This window comes from Mercenaria mercenaria, chromosome 7 (assembly GCF_021730395.1).
Source record: "Mercenaria mercenaria strain notata chromosome 7, MADL_Memer_1, whole genome shotgun sequence".
In the NCBI taxonomy this organism is placed as follows: Eukaryota; Metazoa; Mollusca; class Bivalvia; order Venerida; family Veneridae; genus Mercenaria; species Mercenaria mercenaria.
The window spans coordinates 18,472,358-18,485,889 of record NC_069367.1 but is presented as its reverse complement, the minus strand read 5'-3'; the positions used below and the strand labels follow the sequence as shown (position 1 = coordinate 18,485,889).

General features: G+C 37.5%; 1 long non-coding RNA gene across 1 annotated transcript; it reads left to right on the top strand.

Annotated features, from left to right (window-relative positions):
• Positions 1-4,009: 4,009 nt before the first annotated feature.
• On the top strand, positions 4,010-7,169 carry LOC128558448 (uncharacterized). The gene is made up of 3 exons (XR_008371621.1): positions 4,010-4,107; positions 6,100-6,222; positions 6,980-7,169. It is a non-coding gene; the product is annotated as an uncharacterized LOC128558448 (long non-coding RNA).
• Positions 7,170-13,532: the final 6,363 nt, after the last annotated feature.

Below are 13,532 nucleotides of genomic sequence, written 5' to 3'. Positions count from 1 at the left end.
CAATAATTAGATGATCAGAGATTGATCTAAAGGGATTCTGAAGCCAAAACAGCATGCGACTGCATGGGGTGATTATTATGAATTAACTCGAGCTCACTTCCCTGAAGAAATATTTTACAACGTAACTTCAAACCTTTATCAAAGGGCCGATTTTTGTTGGATTTGAATAAAAAAAAGGAAAATAACAGAAAGCTGACACTTTGCTTAATCTTGTAGAGCCATAATTATAATTATTGTTTATAATGTCAGATTTCTACATACAGAAACAAACATTCTTCTTGAACGTAGGGAATGTTTCAAACGAAATTGTTGTTTAAACTCCAAAATTAGTTTAATAAATTTAATCTTAAAACTGATGTGTGAAAAATACAATGTATTTAAATTAAAATAACAATATTTTTTTTCAAAAAAGGCCGACAACGAAGTTACATTTAGTATTCCGAACTTTTAGATAAAACTGCAGAAAATCATCTAGGTTTAACACGCATTTAAATGGTGAAGAACAGAGCAAGCAAAATATCCAGGTCTTCAGAATCACCCAAAATCTCGAATTTTCAACAGGGGCCGACCTGCAGAAAATTGACGCTTTTTGAGGGTACCGTTGCTGGCCGTTTTGGTACAAATTTTTCAAAGTAGGTGGCTGGTTGATATTCAAGGACCATCCTAGCATCAATTGCAAGCAAAATATCCGGGTCACCAGCCGCCTGCTTTGAAAAATTTGTACCGAAACGGCCAGCAACGGTACCCTCAAAAAGCGACCATTTTCTGCAGGTCGGGACCTGTGGAAAATTCGGGATTTTGGCTGATTCTGAAGACCCGGATATTTTGCTTGCAATTGATGCTAGGATGGTCCTTGAATACCAACCAGCCACCTACTTTGAAAAATTAGTACCAAAACGGCCAGCAACGATACACTCAAAAAGCGTCAATTTTTGAAAATTTCCGGATTTTGGGTGATTCTGAAGACCCGGATATTTTGTTTGCAATTGATGCTAGGATGATCCTTGAATACCAAACAGCCACGTAGTTTGAAAAATTTAATGTGTGTTTGAAACGGCCAATATAGGTGGGTCAACCCCCAAAGGTCCAGCAAACGATACCCTCAAAAACGTCAAATTTTTTGAAATAATTGCGGAATTTGCTTGCTGGATGATTCCTGAAACCCAGCAGCTTGAAATTGTACCAATGCGGTTGGCAATTTTTCAGATGCTGGTGATGGTCCTCTTGAATAGAGTCCAACACCAGCCACCTACTTTGAAAAATTTGTACCAAAACGGCCAGCAACGATACCTCAAAAAGCGTCAATTTTTGAAATTCCGGATTTTGGTGATTCTGAAGACCCGGATATTTTGTTTGCAGTTGATGCAGGATGATCCTTGAATACCAACCAGCACCTACTTTGAAAAATTTGTACCAAAACGGCCAGCAACGGTACCCTCCAGAAAAAAGCTGTTTCAATTGTGTGTCTGCACAGGTACTTGTTGTAAGAGAAATTCGGATATTTGGGTGATTCTGAAGTCCCGGATATTTGGCTTGCAATTGATGCTAGGATGATCCTTGAATACCAACCAGCCACCTACTTTGAAAAATTTGTACCAAAACGGACAGCAACGGTACCAACAAGAAGCGTCAATTTTCTGCAGGTCGGGACATTTTGAAAATTCGGGATTTTGGGTGATTCTGAAGACCCGGATATTTTGCTTGCAATTGATGCCATGATGGTCCTTGAATACCAGCCAGCCACCTGCTTTGAAAAATTTGTACCGAAACGGCCAGCAACGGTACCCTCAAAAAGCGTCAATTTTCTGCAGGACCTGTTGAAAATTCGGGATTTTGGGTGATTCTGAAGACCCGGATATTTTGCTTGTAATTGATGCTAGGATGGTCCTTCAATATCAACCAGCCACCTACTTTGAAAAATTTGTACCAAAACGGCCAGCAACGATACACTCAAAAAAGCGTCAAATTTTGAAAATTTCCGGATTTTTGGTGATTCTGAAGACCCGGATATTTTGTTTGCAATTGATGCTAGGATGATCCTTGAATACCAAACAGCCACCTACTTTGAAAAATTTGTACCAGAACGGCCAGCAACGGTACCCTCAAAAAGCGTCAATTTCTTGAAAATTCGGGATTTTGGGTGATTCTGAAGACCCGGATATTTGGCTTGCAATTGATGCTAGGATGGTCCTTGAATACCAGCCAGCCATCTACTTTGAAAAATTTGTACCAAAACGGCCAGCAACGGTACCAACAAGATGCGTCAATTTCTTGAAAATTCGAGATTTTGGGTGATTCTGAAGACCCGGATATTTTGCTTGCAATTGATGCTAGGATGGTCCTTGAATACCAACCAGCCACCTACTTTGAAAAATTTGTACCAAAACGGCCAGCAACGGTACCCTCAAAAAGCGACCATTTCCTGCAGGTCGGGACCTGTGGAAAATTCGGGATTTTGGCTGATTCTGAAGACCCGGATATTTTGCTTGCAATTGATGCTAGGATGGTCCTTGAATACCAACCAGCCACCTTCTTTGAAAAAATTGTACCAAAACGGCCAGCAGCGGTACCCTCAAAAAGCGTCAATTTTTTGAAAATTCGGGATTTTGCGTGATTCTGAAGACCCGGTTATTTTACTTGCAATTGATGCTAGCATGGTCCTTGAATACCAGCCAGCCGCCTACTTTGAAAAATTTGTACCAAAACGGCCAGCAACGGTACCCTCTTTTTAAAAAGCGTCAATTTTTTGAAAATTCGGGATTTTGGCTGATTCTGAAGACCCGGATATTTTGCTTGCAATTGATGCTAGGATGGTCCTTGAATACCAACCAGCCACCTACTTTGAAAAATTTGTACCAAAACGGCCAGCAACGGTACCCTCAAAAAGCGACCATTTCCTGCAGGTCGGGACCTGTGGAAAATTCGGGATTTTGGCTGATTCTGAAGACCCGGATATTTTGCTTGCAATTGATGCTAGGATGGTCCTTGAATACCAGCCAGCTACCTACTTTAGTGGCTGGTTGTTATTCAAGGACCATCCTAGCATCAGTTGCAAGCAAAATATCCGGATCTTCAGAATCACCCAAAATCCCGAATTTTCAACAGGTCCCGACCTACAGAGAATTGACGCTTTTTGAGGGTACCGTTAACTGAATGTCTTTTAGACCGAACCAGGCTCTGAACTTTGCAGGTATCATTACCCTTGTCATTTCTTTATCCAGGCATATCCAGTTGGTGTTTTATTGCTCTGCAGATTCCGCGGATTTTGTCGTTCTCATTGCCAAGCGGATTCAATCCGCTTCCGTTGGTTGAAAAAAAAAATGGCGTGAGAACTACCTTGTCAGGTGTTGATGCATGACGTCAGGGCGATCTCTCCTATATGCATGCCATTTGTCAAGAAACAAAGTGGATTTGGCAGCATTATGCATAGAAATAAAATTCCGGTTCCCTAGCCTATGCACGCTATTTTGGTTAGAGAACCGGTTCCGGACGAATAAGTTCGCTGTCTAGGGAACCGATTCCGGTTCTCTAGCCACTGCCTTAAAAATATCATCGGCAAAATTTGGTGACTATATATGTATAGAATTTCAAATATGAGAAATAACTCACTAACGTGAAAACACGGCGGCTAGTCAAAACGGCGGCTATATGTCCAGCCATATATCTATATGTCCCTGCGATTAAAATACTTTTTCTTAAAATTTTAGAGTAAACAATTTCGTTATGTTCCCATGACAGATAGAACAATCAGACATATCAGACTGGTTAAACATAAAATGTTTTCAAATAGGTGTAATTAAAAACTGTTCTTGGCATAAGGTATTAAATAATTGTCATTTAGTATTTGGCAATTAGCACGGCGCATTGGCCTTCCATACCATGCATCATTCATTATACCATAGTGCACCGGCCTTCCATATACATGATCACTTGACATTGCGAATGTGTCCTCCACCGGCCTTCCATATTTATTTACACATGATCACGTGACATTGCGAGATGTGTCACTCTATTTACCGCCATTACGCTTTTGTGTTGTTGTCGAAGAAAAAAAAAAGAGAAAATAAAATGTACAAATGTTAAGCAGGAGGTGATTCGAAACGCTAGGTTAGTATATACAGTTAGTGTTTTCCTGTTCATTTAGCTTAGCACGTGCTATGCGGGATTTTTTTACAGGCGACTGTTGTTTCCAAGGCAGGCTAACCATTACCACTGATTACATGGGTTCCAGCGTTACAGTACCTGAAAGGGCAAAAATTGGCTATTTCAGTCTTGTCTGCACATAGTGGTTTCTTCATTGATGATCTGATTTTACCTAACTTTCTCACTACTTATATCACCATAAGATCTCTGTCCACCATGGGTTCTAGAGTTACTGCCCCAGAAATGGGCTATTTTGGTCTTGTCTGCTCAATAACAGTTTCATTTATGACTGAATTTTAACTACACACAAGTTGTATCACCATAAGATCTCGGTTCCTTTCTTGAATCAGCTATATTCCACATTGAATGGGCAGGTCTAGGAAAGTGGTATATTTACAGATTATCTGTAAATTTACAGATAATCTATAAATTTACAGATTTTGCAATCTGTAAATTTACAGATTGTGTGTATGAAAACTGATGAAATTACACTTATTCTCAAAACCGCAGCTTCGAATTAATTGGTTTATTTACAGCATGCATAAATTAAAGTATATATTAAGCTAGAAGTAGCTATAAAACCAATACCAGTAATGCAAAATATGTCAAAGTAAGATGCAAAATGGTCTATCACGTCCATAAGATGAAAGACAACAACACAAAACCAAGATCTTTGTAGTCACGTTTTCAATAACTCCTGCAGTATTTTGCGATAAATCATCACTGAATTTTTCACTTGTGATAATCATCGTAGTATAAGACAAATTTATAAATGACTAATCGCAGAAATTCGCAACATGTAGTGCAACTGAAACTGCATAGATCTCCATTCTTTGTGTTTGTCTTTTGTCTCATAAACCATTTGAATAGGATATTCAATTTATGTTTGATATTCACATATTTTGAACAATTGTTATTGGTTTTATATCTATTTCTAGCTATATATAGCTAGATTTAGCTATATAGCTAATTTCAATGAGACTTTTCTGGGACCTGTTAAAGACCTGAAAGGGTAAAAAAAAATGGCTATTTTGGTGATCTCTATATTCAGAGATAACAAAGCTACTACTTTCTGAATATTTTAGCGTCAGCTTTGATGTTTGGACCATATTCTTATGCTTTATTTTACCTTCTGACCTACTTTCTTGTTATTGATGACAGGCAGTATTACTCAGGTGAGCGATCTAGAGTCATCATGACCCACTTCGTTCCAGTTTTGTCACTTGCTGTTACCTTTCAGCTCTTAAGTACAAAAATGTGCTAGCTGATATTCAAATGCACTAAAGATCATAAATAAATTAACTGAACTCCTTAACCACTATATTAAAGTGGATAGTGGTCAGTTTAACATTTCTGTATTGTCTCCCTTGATTTCCTCCATGATACCATAACCACCAGTGAAAATGTAACTTGTATGAAGTTATAAGTGAACATAAATAAGTGTAAGTGATCAGATATTGGAGTTTCGAGCAAATCTGTTACTCAGCCAAAATAAAAGCACATGTACTGACCTCAAGAATTTGGCTAAAAATGATCTTTCTTTAAAATTGAAGTTTGGTCATATTATGAACATTTATAAGAATGAACGCTTTTCAATTTTGGATAGAAAAATAAGTAAAAACAACTAATTCTTAAATTCTTACATGTTTCTACAACATATAATCTTTCAGTAGCCTTCTTAAGAAATAATTAGAAATAGAGCAATAATTTTCCAATATCAAAAAGTTTTCTTTTTGTGCCATATTGCTCCCCCTCTCCCCCAATTTTTGGATGGTGCACTTACAATTGCCCTTGTTCATCTGTCTGTCCCATTCAAATTTGTGTTGTGCATATCTCAAAAAGTATTTGACCCAGTCATCAAACCTGACAGGATTATTATTCAGCGTATGAAGTAGAATTTCAGTATGTTGTGTCAAGTAAATAGATTTCGTACAAACATGTTCAATTTTTTTTCAGGTATCTTAGCAGAGAAGATGTTCACTGGTACACAGTTCCATGTTTTGTTGTGGTAGAGAAGTTGGTCTTCTGGTAGACAGTTTTGTATTGTATAATGGCAATGGCAAAGATGTAACCAAATAGGTAAACAGGTGGTCATGTCCACATATAACTTATACTGAGATACAATTTTCTTTAAATCAAAGTGAAAGTGACCTTTATTGTACCGAGCGAGACATATGACCGCAACAACACCCTGTAGGTCATCAACATCAGTTTCAAACTTAATTGTTCTTACTGTGTATATATTTAATTGTTCTTACTGTGTATATATTTCAATGTTCTGACTGTGTATATATTTAATTGTGTATATATTTAATTGTTCTTACTGTGTATATATTTAATTGTTCTTACTGTGTATATATTTAAATGTTTATTGTTCATTATAAGATTATTTCACTGGTTGTAGGGGCTGATGGGAATATCTGGCTTGCGGATGACTGTTTAGGCGGTAATGAGGATCTGCCGGATTTTCCCATCCGCACCTACAGTCAGTGATAGAATCTTTTTCTTGCATGTTATATTCAACAAACAATAATTAAAATAAAATCAAACAAATGACTTTCTTTATAGCACATTTTTCTTGGCACTCGGGCTAAACTCGTGCAATACAAGTTTAGTAATGTGCTAATCACAACCAGGTCTGCCATTGCCATTTAATAAGTATATAGTATGAACTTTTCGACCCTAATAAATTAATGTTTTACCCACTGCAGGATTTACATAAATTTTAGTACCTTTTGGATGAAACAAGGGAAAATTTAGTCACTTTTAGTTACTTTATCGAAAAATCTTAACTGCTTTTATAGAACAAAATTGTTTCAGAAATGTTCATTTTCAGATACATGTACCAAATTTAGATAGAAAAGATAGTTCTGGTTGTTTGGTCCATGCTTGCGTAGAGATCAGATGTAGATGGAGTGTATAAAATTGAGTATATTATGTAAGAGACCCAGCAGAATGAGGCACCGCAGAATATCATGTTAGAGGAATGGCAAAATGTTACATTGGACAACCTTGAAGAGAAAACAGTAAAGCTTTAAGGTAACATAGACGTTGCTTCTTTGTAATCCCCTGCCACAAGTGGTGGTGGATTATAGGAATGGTCTCCGTCCTTCCGTCCGTCTGTCCGTAACACTTTCGTGTCCGCTCCATATCTCCTAAACACCTTGAAGGATTTTCTTAAAAAGTTTTAAAAAAATTTTAAAAAATTTTTTTAAAAATTTTGAAACTTTGAACACTTGCCTTACCAACAGGTCACACATTGCCATATAGTGCAAGACTTATCCAATTCCACAAATGCAGGTATTATTGTATTAGTAATATCACTTCATATCCATTTTCCAGCTAATATTGCAAATGCTTACAGTTGCTTTCTTTTTGTTAACCAGGGACTACTTTCTCCATGCTAATTTGGTGGTTCAAATCTAAAGGCTTTCATAGAGTGTCTTAGGATTTAGCCTACTCTGATGAGACCCTTACTAAAAATAACAACAAGAAATTATACAGGTATCCCTGAAGGTGAAACTCTTATGTGTAACTGAGACTATAGTATCTGGTTACAAGATGCTATAATAGCATAATTTCTCGGTACATTTTTTGAATGACAAGCTTTCTGTCAAAGTGTGAGGGGCGTTCGTAGAATGATGGGGTATGTGCACAGACAAAGGGTGTGGAAATGGATTCTACCTGTTTAAGGGCCTCCACTGAGAAAAGTTTATGCATCTTTTTTATTAGCTCACCTGAGCAGTGCTCAGGTTGAGTTTTTGTGATCGCTCGATGTCTGGCATCTGTCTGTCTGTTATCTGTCAACATTTAGCTTGTGTATGCTATAAAGGCTGTACTTTTCAACTGATCTTTATGAAATTTGGTCAGAATGATTACCTTGATGAAATCTAGGCCGAGTTCGAAAATGGGTCATCTGGGGTCAAAAACTAGGTCACTAGGTCAAATCAAAGAAAACCCTTCTGTATGCATTGAGGCTGTATTTTTCAATTAATCTTCATGAATTTTGGTCAGAATGATTGCCTTGATGAAATCTAGATCAAGTTTGAATATGGGTCATCTGGGGTCAAAAAGTAGGTCACTAGGTCAAATCAAAGGAAAAGCTTGTATATGCGACAGAGGCTGTATTTTTCAATTGATCTTCCTGAAATTAAGTCAAAATGATAACCTTAATCAAATCTAGGCCGAGTTTGAAAATGATCATCCGTGGTCAAAAATTAGGTCACTAGGTCAAATCAAAGAAACACATTGTGTATGCAATAGAGGCTATATTTTCCAATTGATCTTCCTGAAATTAAGTCAGAATGATTGTCTTGATGAAATCTAGGTCAAATTTGAATATGGGTCATCTAGGGTCAAAAAGTAGGTCACTAGTTCAAATCAAAGAAAAACCTTGTGTATGCGATAGAGGCTGTATTTTTCAATTGATCTAAATGAAATTTGGTCAGAATGATTGCCTTGATAAAATCTACATTAAGTTTGATTATTGATCATCTTGGATCAAAAAGTAGGTCACTAGGTCAAATCAAAGAAAACCCTTCTGTATGCATTGAGGCTGTATTTTTCAATTGATCTTCATGGAATTTGGTCAGAATGATTGCCTTGATGAAATCTAGGTCAAGTTCGAATATGGGTCATCTGGGTCAAAAAGTAGGTCACTAGGTCAAATCAAAGTAAAACCTTGTGTATGTGATAGAGGCTAAATTTTTTCAACTGATCTTTATGAAATTTTGTCAGAATGGTTGCCTTGATGAAGTCTAGGTCAAGTTCGAATATGGGTAGTCTGGGGTCAAAAACTAGGTCACTAGGTCAAATCAAAGAAAAACCTTGTGTATGCGATAGAGGCTGTATTTTTCAATTGATCTTCATGAAATGAAGTCAGAATTATAGCCTTGATGAAATCTAGGTCAAGTTCGAATATGGGTCATCTGGGGTCAGAAACTAGGTCACTAGGTCAAATCAAAGAAAATACTTATTTATACTCAAGATTTTTGCTCCAATTTTAATGATAATTGGTCAGAATATTTTTTTCCATGAAATCACTAGGTCAAACATGTTTACACTGTTATGGTGTGTTATGGTGTGTTTCTCAGGTGAGCAACCTAGGGCCATCTTGGCCCTCTTGTGTACAGTACTTCCACCTCAGTATCATGCTCATTGCCAGGGCAAAAACCATAATATTATGCATATTTGAGCAGTTATTTCACCTCATTTTCTGCATATTTTAGCTGAACTTTCACCTTATGCTCAAAGCCAGTGCAGAATACCCCTTTTCTGTGTATTAAGCTGTATTTATGTCTCCCCCAGGAGACATATTGTTTTTGCCCTGTCCGTCCGTCCGTCCGTACGTCACACTTCATTTCCGAGCAATAACTGGAGAACCATTTGACCTAGAACCTTCAAACTTCATAGGGTTGTAGGGCTACTGGAGTAAACGACCTCTATTGTTTTTGGGGTCACTCCGTCAAAGGTCAAGGTCACAGGGGCCTGAAAATTGAAAACCATTTCCGATCAATAACTAGAGAACCACTTGACCCAGAATGTTGAAACTTCATAGGATGATTGGTCATGAACAGTAGATGACCCCTATTGATTTTGGGGTCACTCCGTCAAAGGTCAAGGTCACAGGGGCCTGAACATTGAAAACCATTTCCGATCAATAACTAGAGAACCACTTGACCCAGAATGTTGAAACTTCATAGGATGATTGGTCATAAAGAGTAGATGACCCCTATTGATTTTGGGGTCACTCCATTAAAGGTCAAGGTCACAGGGGCCTGAACATTGAAAACCATTTCCGGTCAGTAACTTGAGAACCACTTGACCCAGAATGTTGAAACTTAATAGGATGATTGGTCATGCAGAGTAGATGACCCCTAACGATTTTGGGGTCACTCTGTGAAAGGTCAAGGTCACAGGGGCCTGAACATTGAAAACCATTTCCGGTCAGTAACTTGAGAACCACTTGACCCAGAATGATGAAACTTAATAGGATGATTGGTCATGCAGAGTAGATGACCCCTAACGATTTTAGGGTCACTCTGTTAAAGGTCAAGGCCACAGGGGCCTGAACATGGAAAACCATTTCCAATCAATAACTTGAGAACCTCTCGACCCAGAATGTTGAAACTTCACAGGATGATTGTTCATGCAGACTAAATGACCCCTATTGTTTTTGGGATCACTCCGTTAAAGGTCAAGGTCACAGGGGCCTGAACATTGATAACCAGTTCCGATCAATAACTTGAGAACCACTTGACCCAGAATGTTGAAACTTCATAGGATGATTGAACATGCAGAGTAGATGATCCCTATTGATTTTGGGGTCAGTCTATTAAAGGTCAAGGTCACAGTGGCCTGTTCATGTAAAATCATTTTTTGGAAATAACTTGAGAACCACTTGACTTACAATGTTGAAACTTAATAGGATGATTGGACATGCAGAGTAGATGACCCCTATTTATTTTGAGGTCACTTGATGAAAGGTCAAGGTCACAGGGGCCTGAACAGTGACTTGAGAACCACTAGGCCAAGAGTGTTGAAATTTAGCGGGATGACTGGACATGCCAAGTAGATGATCCCTATTGCAGCCAACCATCAGTGTCTCTTTGACTTTTGCTCCTGATCCCTATTGACTTATTGCCTATAGGACTTTGCATTGGGGGAGACATGCGCTTTTTTACAAAAGCATTTTCTAGTTTCACCTCCTTTTCAGTGACTGGGAAAAAATTTATGTCTATTGGACAATGGCCCATCATACACAAATTTAGTTATGTGACATTTGAAATTTCTATGGGACAGTTGCGACTTGTGTACTAGGAATCAGCACTGTAGTTTTGTGTATGTATGTCTTTGCAGATGAAAGAAGCACTTAATTACAATTATATACTAACTGAACACTGTGACATCTTCACAGCTTTAATTTCAAAACTTCAAAGCTGAGTTTCCATTTGATACTGGATATTTCAGAATGTTAAACATTCCTATCTACTATACTGGTAGATGATTGAACACCTTACCATTAGTCTCACACACTAGATCTACATGTAACAAAAAATTTTACTTCAAAACAATGCTCTTACCTTAATACCCTGAAAACTAAGCATTTTACAAACTGAGGTACCTTTATGTGACAAATGTAACATTGCTCAACATTTAGAACTTTGGAAGGAGTGTATACTTCAATAAACAGTCATTTAAGAAATAAAAGAACTTCACTCCTAATCACATGCAACTTCACATGTAACAGTAAACATCCGCTCAATTTTAGAATAGGTATGACACTTAGAGCAGTGTTTTACTGCCTGCTTAGTTATAATTAAAACTTCAACAATATTATTTAAAAAAGCAGGGTTGTAGCAGATCAGTGCTGTCATCAGTTAAGACTAATATATATGGTGATTGAGCTATTTTCACATTTATTTCATTGTGAGCAGCACTTAAGGACAAGAGAGATATAAACAGAAAAAAAACTTTTGAAAGCATTCTTCTCATAATACCGCTTCATGGATATTCTCAGAGCTTGTTCAGAAAATATTTAAACAACTTATCATAAACAGCTTGATGGATGTTGACCGAACTTGGTAAAAAGCATCCATATTTACCTCTTTTTGCATGTACTTTTCTCAAATTCATTCATAAAGATCCACTTCACTTCATTTAGGGGCTGCCAGAGCAAAACAGAAAAAAACTCTGAATACTGTGAAATCATTATTATTCGTGGGGGATTAATTTTCGTGGTTGAGCCCAACCATGAATTTAAGTCCCAATGAACAAATTGTGCCCATGATAATTTTTAATTGTATGCTAAGTCGCCAAAAATGAGCTGATCCGTAGTTGTATGCATGTGGCAGTACTAACCTGCAGCTTTCGTGTATATTATGGAGGCTCCAACGATAAAGATAGATATGCATGGAAACAAAACTGACTATTTAATTTAGAAATTAACCCATGTTTATGACATGCTTGTCAAAGTAAAAGTAGATACTAAAAATAGAATTTTGACGTAGCGTCACGAGCCAACCGCACTATGCTACAGCTGTTATTTGATTTTTTTGGCCCCGCTATGCAATGTTTATGTAGCCTTTATTTTTACTTTGGGACTATTAAATATTATAAACTAATTGCTAGATTTGCGTCCGATGCATTATTACCCTATTCACATGACACGTTTCTCGGCAGAAAATAACACATGCACAAGTTCAACAGCTTGTAATTATTAGATGGAGACGCGCACTCATTTTGCAAAAAAAATCGGATGAAAGTCTAGCAACCAGTTTATAATAGTTTATGTAAGTATTACTATGGTTATACTAGTACTACGGAATAAAAACAACAGCCATTTACGGAAGGTTTTTTTTTTCTTCAAGATTCTAGACCAATCATATATATGTATATATTTATCAATCGTTTGCAAAACAAATTTTCAGCAAGCAACATAAAATATCACAACAAATCTTAGCACTGATTTCGTCGTCATAGTGACCATAGCCGCCTCTTTTTCATTTCCGAGATTCAACCAGGACCACTTAACAGGAATCGTTAGCAGCCTAGACGAAAGAAAGATAATTTTATTTACTGTATTGTCTGAATGTTAAAATACTTCACTAAAAGTCTTCGAACAAATAAAAAGCGGTAGTTTCTTGGTTACGAAAAATTGTACAGTGCTATTAAATATTGAAAGAACTGGTTGTGTCACGTAAACCAATACCTTTTTTTTACGTTTGTAATATTAAAGGTTCAAACATTTACGTATAGCATGAGTGTTCTGTTTACCTGAAACAAAAGAGCCTGTCTCGGTGAATCTGCTGTTGCTGGATCCGGCAGTCCAGGTTCTTTCGGTATACGGGTGCTCACTTTACCCATTTTCAACCACTGTGCAAGCGACATATTTAATTTACATGTAGAAATTATTTAAATCTATAATAGTTTGTTTTAATTATACCCCCACCAAACATGTTTGAGGGGGGTATATAGGAGTCAGTTTTGTCACGTTGCGTCCCGTCCTGTCCCGTTGCGTCCCGAAATCTATTATCTCAGTTATTACCAAATGGATTTGATTCAAACATAAAATACATGTTCCACCTTATCACCCACATCATTTGACACAAGGTGCTTAACTCTTGACACCAAGTTTTCATGAATTATGTCCCCTTTTACTTAGAATTTAAGGGGGCCTCCGTGGCCGAGTGGTTAGAGTCGTTGACTTCAAACCATTTGCCCCTCACCGATGTGGGTTCGAAACCTCATTTGAGGCGTAGAATTCTTCATGTGAGGAAGCCATCCAGCTGGCTTACGGAAGGTCGGTGGTTCTACCCAGGTGCCCGCTCGTGATGAAATTATGTACGGAGGGGCACCTGAGGTCTTCCTCCACCATTAAAGCTGGAAAG